This window comes from Hydra vulgaris, chromosome 14, assembly GCF_038396675.1.
Source record: "Hydra vulgaris chromosome 14, alternate assembly HydraT2T_AEP".
Taxonomy (NCBI): domain Eukaryota; kingdom Metazoa; phylum Cnidaria; class Hydrozoa; order Anthoathecata; family Hydridae; genus Hydra; species Hydra vulgaris.
Genome location: NC_088933.1, coordinates 30,026,110 through 30,038,499, shown reverse-complemented (window position 1 = coordinate 30,038,499; position 12,390 = coordinate 30,026,110).

The window sequence follows — 12,390 nt, the reverse complement described above, 5'->3', positions numbered from 1 at the left end:
AGTTTTAAAAATAACCACCTCAGTATGGTGAAAACAGTATATTCATTTAAGTTTTATATAAAAAAAGAAATTTTGAAATCAAATGACAGCTTTGAAACTTAACATATACACTATCGTTTTTTAATCTAATTTTTTGATATACTCAAAGTAGTTTTCCACTTATTGTGTTTTTTTCTTTTTTTTTTTTTACGGAGTTTTGTTATTTTTTTTAAAGATTTTAACGGAGTTTTTTTTTAATTATATTTTTCTTACTTTATTATAATAACTTTATTTTCATTTCGCTTGTTAAAGCTCACATAGGGGCTCTATGAAAAGATTGTGGTGACTCTCGTTATCCATATCTTCTTTGAGCCCCTGGCTGTTTATATAAATATATATATTTTTTCTTTTTTTTAAGGAATAATTTTTGTATATTTATTGTATGAACAGCAAAATGTATGAAAAAAAATAAGTTTGCAAAATAAAAAGGTAAATCACGTGCTCCATGTCACCAGGAAGTTGAGATATTGAGGAAGTTGACATTGGATTAACTTTGGATACCCTTGTTTACATCAATAAAAAATCATATAAAGTTGTACAATTTTGCTGCATCGCATCGTAACATCCATTATTCAACTAAGTTACGAAAGCCAATTGTTTCCAATTCATCTTCTGTTTCTTTAACTTTTTCCTCCTTGGCAGCTTCTTCCTCATCTCGTATCTTTTAATTCTGACACATTTCAATGTACTCATCCTTATGGTTGGATCGCAGGTGACTACTCAGGGCTGATGTTGACCCAGAATTCATTTATAGGTCCTTCTTAAAGATATTACACACACCATAGGCCTTATCTCCACTGTATTCCTTCAGGAAGTTCTGCCAAACTAGCGAGCAATGGGTCTTTGGCATATTTGTTTGATGTTTTACAATGTTTAAATTGTGTTAAATAACGTACACTAAGTTATAAGGTTTTCAAATTTGTTAAATATAATGTAAAAAAGTTTATACATGTTTTGTTACCGTAAAATTTTGATTTACAACTTTTTACGGCTTTTAACATTGTTTTATCAACTTTTAAAGGTTTTCAAAGTCAATTAAAATTAAAGTTACAACTTTTTACGGCTTTCAACATTGTTTTAGTTAAGTTTTAACGACTTTTAAAGGTTTTTAAAGTCGATTAAAAGTTAAGGCTAAAACTTTTTATGGCTTTCATAACCGTTTAATTAACTTTTTTTCGAAGTTTAACAGATTTCAACTTCCTTTAATTTAAGAAACTTTGCCTAACTGACGCTTTTAAAGTCGTACAAAAAATGTACGATTTTGGAAACCGTAACTCGATTGTTTTATCTTTAGTCAAAATACTGTATCTTTAAATTATTAAGAACTTACCTATTTGGGTCAACGTAAAGATAAAGCGTTTAAGTACAGCCTTGATTTCGTTTTCTTTTTGTTTATGAAACAAAAGGTTACAAGCATAGTTTCGAGGCATTACAGTGCGATTGAACTTCCTCTGTTTTATACTTCCGGGTAATTCCGCATCAAATCACCCAAAATTAAGGAAATTTTGAACTATGGGTTCTCAAATTTTTTAAAAACTTCTTTGGCTGTTGCATCTTAAAAAGAAAAGTTGACACATAAAATTTCAGCTAAAAATGTTGAGCGGTTGACATGATACTGCAACTTTAATATTGACCTGGTTTCCCAAAATGACCCGGTTTTCATAACATTCTGAAAAAACATTTTTCTTAAAAAAAACAGGAAATAAAAATGGCAAAACTATGAAAATAAACATATATAATGTTTTTTTGACGCTGAATTCAATAAATGTACTTAAAATGCTGAAATATAAAAGGAACATGCCTAAAAGTTAATAAAACAACTAGTTTCTTTAAACCAACTTTGGGGCCCAATATCTCAAAACACCCCCGCCAAATTTTTTTTTTTTTTTGCTGTTATTGTTTTTAGCTGCTTATAATCTTACTAGACACAAAAAATCTAACTGGAAAAACAACTAAAACATATGGAACTTTAGTTTCAAAGATATATTGAATTTTCAATAAATTATTTTTAAAAACTTGCAAATAGAGTTCTGTAAAATATTAAATTTGGTTTATAGACTCTTTAAAAAAACAAAAACAACTTTGTTATATTTAAGGAAGTCTTAATTATATGATAACTTAGTTATTTGATCTTAATAACTGAAAAAGACATTTTAATCAGTTTTTATATAAAAACAATTATATAAAAACTAATTAAGTGTGATACTGATGTGCATTTGTTTTAAAAATATATTTTGACAACTATATTTTGTATAAGTTTATAATAACTAGTTTATAAAAAGTTCAGGTATAGAACAGCATTTATTGGTGAAATTTTATTCAAATATTAACAGATTAACAAGTTGACATATGTATATATAAATTGTATATACTATAATATATCTATAAAGAAAATTAACAATATCTATCAGTGTAAAAAATTATACAACAGGGATTCGGAAAAGGTTTGAATTATTTCTATATTAAAATTTTTTTCTTTTGAACTGAAAATTAAGTAAGAAAGAAGAATTCTCTTTTTTAAAAAAAATACATTCATACTAAGTAATTTATTATAAGATGTGTTCTATTGGCTTAATGACATCAGATGCATGCAAAAGCCAAAAAATAACTATATCATTACGCTGTAACATTGAACTATCAAACTTAATAATGTTATGTGAAAGACATACTACAAAATATTTGAAAATGTATCCTATATGGCAGAAAGCATGCTGTGATCCATTCCATAAACATACAAAGAAAATCACAAGTAAGTAGAAGTAGAATTTAAATATTTTAATATATATACTTTTTTAGAAGCTATATACTTTTTAGAAGCTTTTAATGAAGAACTTCTAATATTGACCAAGTTGGTCAATATTAGAAGTACAAAATAATTTTGCAGTTACAGAATACCAAGCAAAAATGGCTAGACAAATTTTTAATAAAAAAAGATTGTTGGCTATCTCTCCGTTGGACAAAGGTAAAGTCTTACACAAAGAAATAAAAGATTCTGTTAAATTTTTTCATGACTCAAGTGATTTATGTAGAGCTATGCCTGGAAAAAAAGATTATGTTAGCATTCAAAAGAACGTCCATAAACAAAAAAAACTGCTTTTGTGTAATTTAAAGGAACTATATGTATTATACAAAGAAAACAATCCAGAAATACAAATAAGTTACTCAAAATTTGCTTCACTTAGGCTAAAGTGGTGCATTTTGCCAGGTGCAAGCGGTACACATTCTATTTGTGTTTGTTCTTATCACCAAAATGCCAAATTGCTAGTAGATGCCTTAAATATTGGACTAAAGTATAAGGATTTACTTTCAAAAACCATTTGTTCAGTAGAAAACAAAGAAAGCATGCTTTCACAGTGTGATAATTGTCCTGGTAAAGAACCCCTTACCAAATATTTGTATGAGATTTTTGGAGAATACGAAGATGATTTTGAGATACACTACAAGCAATGGCAAACTACTGATCGTGCAAAACTATTGAGTTTAACAGCAGATGTTCCAACATTTGTTGAACTATTAGTATCTTGCTTTAAAAAGCTACAAGCTCATTCTTTTATTGCTCGCTCTCAATCACAGTACCTTAACCAACTAAAACAAAATATGGATCAATCAAACAATATCATTATTGGCAACTTTGCTGAAAATTATGCTTTTGTAGTCCAAGATGAAATACAAATCTATCATTGGAACACCCAACAATGTTCTTTACACCCATTGGTGATATACTATAAAGATAATAAAGATGTACTGAAACATATTTCTTACTGTTTTATATCAGACGACATTACACATGATGTAACTTACGTGTACAAAATATTTCAACTAATCATACCAGAATTTAAAAGAAAATTTTTCGATATGTCCATATTACATTTATTCACTGATGGTTGCGCAGGACAGTACAAAAATTGAGAGCGAATTTGCCTTTAAAGTGGAATGGAACTTTTTTACCACGTCCCACGGAAAGTCACCATGCGATGGGATTGGTGGTACTGTAACAAGATTACCAGCACAAAAAAGTTTAAAACGACCATACAGAAACCAAGTTCTCACTTCAGAAGCTATGTATGAATTTTGCATTGAGAAAATCAAGGTTGTTAACTTCATTTACATAAAGGGATTAGACTTACAATTGCAACGTAAAGAGCAAAAAAAAAGGTACACTGGTGTAACAACTCTACCTGGTACTCGTAGGTTTCATCAATTTATTCATCTTGGAGATAACAGGGTTGGGGCAAAGAGGTGTAGTACGGATACTAATTATTCAATAATGGATAATTGTATAATTAGTATCCGTATCCAATCTTAAAAAGAAACAAGATATATTTCAAACTGATACTGTTACTTTAGGAGGTTATGCAGCTGTAGTCTATGATGATAAGTGGTGGATCGGCATTGTAACTGAAACCAACCTGAAAAAGTTGATGCTAAAGTTAAATTTCTTCACCCAAAAGGTCCATCAATCTAATATAACTGGCCTGAAAGAGATGGCTAGTGTTTTATTCCCAAGACCAACATATTGAAAAAACTATCTGTTCCACAAGCTTGCTTTAGTTCCGGTAGAAACTATGTGTTTAAAAATGCTGAAATAGAAGAAGTACAAGTAAAATGGGAGCAATATTATGAACTATTACAAACACAGTCAAAATAACTTACATCTTCGATACCTTTGAAAATCTTGTTTATTCAAGTAACTTTTTAAATTACGATTAACTTATTTTCATTTTATTTACAAATATTGTTTGGGAATTTCTTGAAAAAATAACACATCTTTGAAATTAAAGTTTTATATGTTTCAGTTGTTTTTCCAGTTAGATTTAAAAAATTTGACGGGGGTGTTTTGAGATATTGGGCCCCAAAGTTGGTTTATAGAAACTAGTTGTTGTATTAACTTTTAAGCATGTTTATTTTATATTTCAGCATTTTAAGTACATTTATTGAATTCAGCGTCAAAAAAACATTATCTATGTTTATTTTCATAGTTTTGCCATTTTTATTTCCTGTTTTTTTAAGAAAAATGTTTTTTCAGAATGTTATGAAAACCGGGTCATTTTGGGAAACCAGGTCAATATTAAAATTGCAGTATCTTGTCAACCGCTCAACATTTTTAGCTGAAATTTTGCATGCAATATTTTTTTATAGTTAGGAATAATGTGTCAAAATATAACACAAAAAGAAGACACATGGTTCAATGGACTGGATGATTTGATGTGGTATTACCCTTCCATTATATAACTCATTATCCCTACTATTATGTTGAGGTCCAAGCGGACCCCACGAGAGTTTGTTTTTGCATTATATATTTATGTAATTAGAAAATTTTTTTCAAAATTTTATGTATCTGCTAAATATCACAAGATGTACAAAGACCAAAAAATTATTTTTTGAACATTGCTTCCTTTTTTTAGTTATTTTCAAAATATACATCAATGATGTTGGGTCCATATGGACCCCATCATAGTTTTTCTTAGAAACTTTTGTTTTTCGTAACTTATGCTTTTAAAAAGTTTTATATGTTTTTTATGTTAACATGTTTATAAAATATATTAATTATTAGGCATTTTAATAGCAATTAATTAAGAATATTTGTAAAATATTCTTAATTAATTCCTATTAAAATAATAAACAACGAAACGTCCAAAAATGTTCTTACGCTTTCCACAACTTAGATGTTGAATTATAAGTAATCACTATGTGGCATTTTTTATAAGTAACTCAATCTTTTTCTTTGATATTTTTAGATAACTTTAGATTACATAACAAATATTAGAAATGGCTGAAAATAAAAAAAGAGTTTGTATTAGATACACTGCTAAACAGGCTCAGGAACTATTGTTTGCATTGCTTGATAGAGATCCATCAAGTGAAGAAGAGTTAACATCTGATGATGATGATGATGATGATGATGATGATGATGATGATGACGATGATGATGATGATGATGATGATGATGATGATGATGATGATGATGATGATGATGATGATGATGATGATGATGATGATGATGATGATGATGATGATGATGATAATGATGATGATGATGATGATGATGAAGAGGATAAGAAGTTGTTGAAGAAACAACAGACAGCTCAGAATAAACTGAGTCATCAGATGATGCTGATTTTCAAGTAGATACTTCTGCAATTTCAAAAGTAGAGAAGTCAACACCAGTATTAGGAGCTAGAAGCTGTAGAACTCGGGGTGGAGTTAGAGGCACTACCAGCATTTATGGCACAAATAGTCAAGGGAGAATAAGTTATGCAAATCAGGTATTAGAAAGAGGAAACATACATAAGTCCAAGTAAAACTAATGAAATAGTTGAAACAGAAGTCGAAGTTAGCAAAACAACAAATGTTTATAAGTGCCCAAAAAGTAACGAAATATGGCAAAAACAAAGACTAAACAATTCTAAAAACTTTGCAACACAAAATGTCATGAAATTAAAACCAGGATTAATATGTTTATATTAATATATTAATATTACCATATGCAATACGTATGACAGATTCGATAATACTTAGTTCTAACTAAATCAAACAAAGAAGGTGAAATTGTTTTTAGAGTATGGATGTAAAACCTTTACTCTATTATATAGTATGTAATATCTTTATATGTGTAATGGATGTAATATTTATACGCCTTAAAAAGTGTTTTACTTTGTATTCTAGAAAATTTTAAAAAAAAGTTAAGTGTGTAGGCGATTTTTGAACCCACGCAAAGCACTTCAACTACTCTGGAATGCTATATCATCTTTCAACAGTTTAATAAAGAAAACCTTAACTTTAATTTGTAGCATATAAATGCTATAAATCAAAGGTAAGTAGATATCGCCGCTAAGAAATTTTCAAGTAAAATTAAATATACAAAATGGAAAATTATTTAAAATAATTTAAAGAACTTCAAGTTTAGTTGTTAGATATTTGCATAGACCTACGTTCACATAGACAAAATATAAATCATTACGGATTGTGGTTTCAAAAAAACTCTAATACACTACCGTTCATAGTTATTTGAACTAGCTAAGATCGGACCCGTGAAAATATAGGTTTTTGAAAGTCTATTCCATACCGAACTTTTCTATACTTTTTCCATATATATCCTAGCTTTGCGGATCCGTAAAATACCAAACCTGCCATTTCTATAAACATCTATTCCATACCGAGTCTTTGTATACCTATTCCTTATTTACTATAATATTTTTTAGTAAAATAATCTATTCTGAAAAAAACATTCAAGATCAAAAAATTTAACATGCGCACCTTTTCCGCATATGTAGAGCTTATAAGAGACTTATAATTAAGTTTGTTTTTCTGCTAAATGCATCTCGTTGATAGCTCAGCAGTTAAATGCGCTGTCATCAGTTTTGTTTCGAGGGTTTAAGAACTCCCCTCAGCGTAATAAATTTTGAAATTTTTTCAATCTTGTTTGTACATTTATAGCATAAAAATAATAATATAGCAAAAAAGATTTCTATAATTTTAAATAAAATTTTAAAGTTTTCTCATTTTATAGGTATATAATACGCGATTTTTTCTACATAATGCCTGCAAACTCAACATGTTTACATTAAAAACGTTTTGTAAGTGTAAACACACTTACAAACGTTTTTACGTAACGCTATATGATGGAACTAAGATGAAACGCTACAGATGGAACTAAAAAGATCTTAGACCACTAAAATATAGTCATAAATAAAAAAGTTCTTTCTTAAGATTATAATTAAAAAACTAAAGAATGATAGCCTCAGCTATTAAACGCTAATCTGAAAGTTAAGCCAAAAATTTTTTGCGCATTTTCGTCGGTTTGTGGCAAATAAACCTTAATGCGTCAAGTTTCATTTTGCATTTATCTGACATTTTTTGATTAATTTTAATTATATTGCATACAACTACATAAAAATATATAAAACTGGTATAGTGATATCATTTTACGGATAAGAGATTGTATTTATTACAATAGTAATAAATATAGTTACAATAAATATAGTACAATATATAGTACAATAGTAATATAGTACAAATATAGTACAATAGTAATAAATATAGTTTTTGTCTTTATTAGAATAAATCCCATAAAAATATATTCCATATACTTTTAATAGAAGGAATTTTTTTTAAAAATTTAAATAAAATCTTATTATAGAGTGTTTTCCTAGTTTTTTGTCACAAAGTGACGTCACATAGGCAAAAAAATGTGGCTTCTGCAGGAAGCTTCCAGATGAGCCTGATGGCGAAACACGCTGTTAAAGATTTTTTTTTTTTTTTTTATTTCAGTTTAGAATATATTTTGTTGTTTAATAAAATAAGTTACATAAGATTATCACGTAATGAAATATATAAACAAATAAGACAATTTAAAAAACAGACCGGGACTCAAAGAAGATATGGGTGATACAATACCACCACAATCTTTTCATAGAGCCCCTTGAAAAAATAAAATGTTGTCAAAATGTTCAAATAAACTGCAGACAAAAGTAAGATGTAAAAACTTTAAATTTAAATACTCAAGGATTTAAAATATATACACCATTGCATAAATAACTACAAAAGATATGTGCAATTAATTTTTCAAAGAATAAAAAAGTAAAACTATTTTGATAAAACTTAACGGAGTTCTTGTTATTCCTCCGAATTAAAAATGTATTTTTTTGCTAGCAACTTAAATAAGTTTAATGATTTTACCATATTATCTTTTTTAGCTTCTTTTTTTTTTTAAATAGTTTCATATTTTTGGTCCGCGAAATGCTATTGAACACTCTGTAAACTTGTTTAGTTTCTTAGGCAATTTAAAGAAATTTGAAGTTTGTTCTAAGGAAATACTTTTCATTTATATTTTTTTTAAACTTACAATTAAAATTTACTGGAGTTAGGTTATTTGTAAACTTATACATAAAAATTAGGTGTTGATAAATATTTATTTCATAAATATTCATCATTTTCATGTCAAGCATTAAGGGTTTCGTGTGCTCCCTTCTTTTTTTTCGTATATAGTTCTACACGCATGTTTTTGAACACAAAGTATTTTTTTAAGTTTAGTAGTTTGCGTACTGCCCCATGTAATATTGGCATAACTGATAAAACAATGAATTAAAGAGAAGTAAATTAATTTAAGACATATAATATTAACATAAGGACGAACTCGGTACATCATGCCGATGGCTTTACTAACTTTTGATTGTAAATATTTAATATGGGGAAACCAAGATAAATGCTTGTCCACAAGTATCCCTAAGAACTTTAAAGAGTCTTCCTGTTTTATTTCTTTATTATTTAAAAAAAGATCTGGCAGTTTGAGGGGAAGGTTTACTTCTTGCGACTTTTTATAAAATAATGTATATTTTGTTTTTTTAACGTTTAATGAGAGTTTATTTGCTTGAAACCAGTCATTTATCTTATTTAATTCAAAGCTCATGTCAGCATAAAGTTTCTTGATACTATAGATGGAAAGAAAATTGATTTGTATCATCAGCAAACATAATTGGGTTTAATTTCACTGATGCATTACTTAAGTCGTTTATATAAACTAAGAATAAGAGAGGGCCTAGTATTGATCCTTGGGGTACTCCACAGGGGACTTTAAGAATTCCGTATTCTTTTTTATGAACATATTGTGTTCTATCAGTAAGGTAACTTTTAATCCAATTGAAGTCCTTATTAATTAACCCATAATACTTTAATTTTTCTAACAAGATGGAATGATCAACAGTGTCAAAAGCTTTAGTTAGATCAATAAATATACCTAAGGTAAATTTATTTTCATTAAAGCCATTATTTATTTGATCGACTAATTCAATAATCGCATGTTCAGTTGAAAGATTTTTTTGAAATCCCAATTGTTTTGGATAAAAAAAATTGCTTTTTGTTAAGTGGTCAAAGATTCTATTATAAATTACACGTTCAAATATCTTTGAAAATACAGAAAGCAATGATATAGGCCTGTAGTTAGAAACATTTGCATGATCATTATTTTTATAAACTGGAGTTACTTTTGCGAGTTTTAGTACATCAGGAAATATTCCTTGGCCCAGTGAAAGCTTGACTACATAGAACAATGGTCTACTGATGCTTTTTTTTATTTGAAATTAGTATATTGCTGGGAATACCGTCAAATCCTGATGAATTTTTATTTTTTATCGAAGAAAAAGCCGTTTCAAATTCTTTTAATGTCAAGTCGAAATCATACAACGTTTTATCATTTGATGGTGTTAGATAGGTTTTATAAGAATTAAGGGGTGTTGTAATTTTGTTAGCTAGATCAAGTCCAACATTTGTGAAATATGTATTAAACTATTTGGATATTTCTTTAGGACAGAATATATCATTATTATTTATATTGATTCGTTTGGATAGCGAAGAAGTTTTATTTTGATTTTTTCCTAGTATGCCATTAATTACAGCCCATGTTTTTTTAGTATCCAGCTTACAATTAGTAAATTGTTTACTGTAATAACTTTTTTTAGTTTTTTTGAAAGATCGATATAAAAATAATTGTATGCTTTATAATTTTTTTCATTAGTTGTGCTTTTATTTTTAAGAAATTTATTATACAGTTTTTGTTTGGTTCTAAAGCATTTAATAAGTGTTTTATCCATCCATGGATTAGCAAGTGTTTTTGTTTTTATTTTTAATACTTCATTTGGACAAGCTTCCTTAAAAATCTCTTGGAATTTGTCTAAAATTAAATTATATGCTTCATTTGCATTTTGACTTTTATAAACATCACTCCAATTCTCTAAATATAATTTGTTCGTAAGATTGTTTTACTATGAGTTGAAAGGTTGCGTTTATTTATATATAAAATTTTGGGTTGATCATTTGGAATAACTTTGATATTTTTTATGGTAATGTATATTGGGAAATGGTCGCTTATATCCGTCTTAAATATTCCTGCCTCAAATGATGTTTCTAAGAGATTGTTAATAAAAATATTATCTATTGCAGTTGCAGAAGTGCTATTAACCCGAGTCGGTTTATTAATTACTGACAAAACATTGTACTTATATAACATGTCAAAAAAAGATTTTGTCTTCCTGTTGACAAATGCATATCTTACATATTTTCGTGGATTCAGGCTGGCATGGAATCTTTTGTTCCCTCTCGACGATTCCAGGTCAAGCCTCACTCTCCTCCATGGTTTTCCTCACACTGTGCTGCTGCGATTGCCAATCGAAACCGTTACTTCCATATTTATCAGCAAAACAATTCTCCAGAAAACAGACGTCTGTTTATTACTGCTAGAAACCATTGTAAAAAATTTTTGTCTAACGCCAAAGCCTGCTATACACAGGCCGTGAAATCTTATATCTCATTCCAAAAATTAGGCTCTCGCGAATTCTGGAGAGTCTTTAATAGTATCAATAATAAAGGTAAATCTTTAATTCCACCTCTCTTGTATGGTTCAGACTTTGTCACCTAAAGACAAAGCTGAATTGTTTGCTAAAAACATTTCATCAATATCATCTCTTGATTCCACTAGTTGCGTTCTTTCTGGTATTGCCAACAAACAGGTTGATCCATTGCTTGACATTCGTATCACTCCAGCTTCTGTATCTAAAGTGATTTCCTGCCTAGACTCTTCTACAGCTTGTGGCGCGGACAACATACCTGTTATTGTCTTGCAGAAGTGTTCTCCGGAGCTGTGGTCTATAATCTCAAAACTATTTAACAAGTGCTTATTAGAGTCTTGTTTTCCAGCTTGCTGGAAAGCGGCATCCGTTATCCGTTATCCGTTTTTCATCTTGTGTCGATACTTAAATTAAATTTTATGTGTTATTGTAATTTTGATATATATTTTTTATTTTTATTTTTTTTATTTTTTATTTCTTATTTTATATTTATTATTTATCCTAATACAATATTTAGAAAAGAAAAAAAAAATTACAAATAAGTAAATCAATAAAAATAAAAACTAAAGAAGATCATTAGGTCTTGTCGCAGAGAACTGCAAATAATATCTAGAAAATAACAAAATACCAGAAACTCTCGCCTGGTATAGTTTTTCCGTGTTAAACATTCAACAACTAAAGTAAACTAATCTTGATTCATTATGGCTTTTATTGCATCATTAAGTGAACATTACCAACTAATCCTTTAAAAAGCAGTCTTTCTTGTATTTTTTTAATAACAATGGAGATGAAGTTGAAGCTAAGCATAAAATAGGATTTTTTGATTGTGTTTTCATCGACAGTTTGAATAGTTTTTCTGAAAAAAAAAAAACTATATAAAGTATTTGTTTCTCCTCATCTTGTTTTTTACATACTAAAAAATGGGTTCCATATTAATTTATAAAAAAAGTCAATGTAATTGAAATAATCAAGCTGTTACTACGAAAATAAAAATTATATTCAATCATAG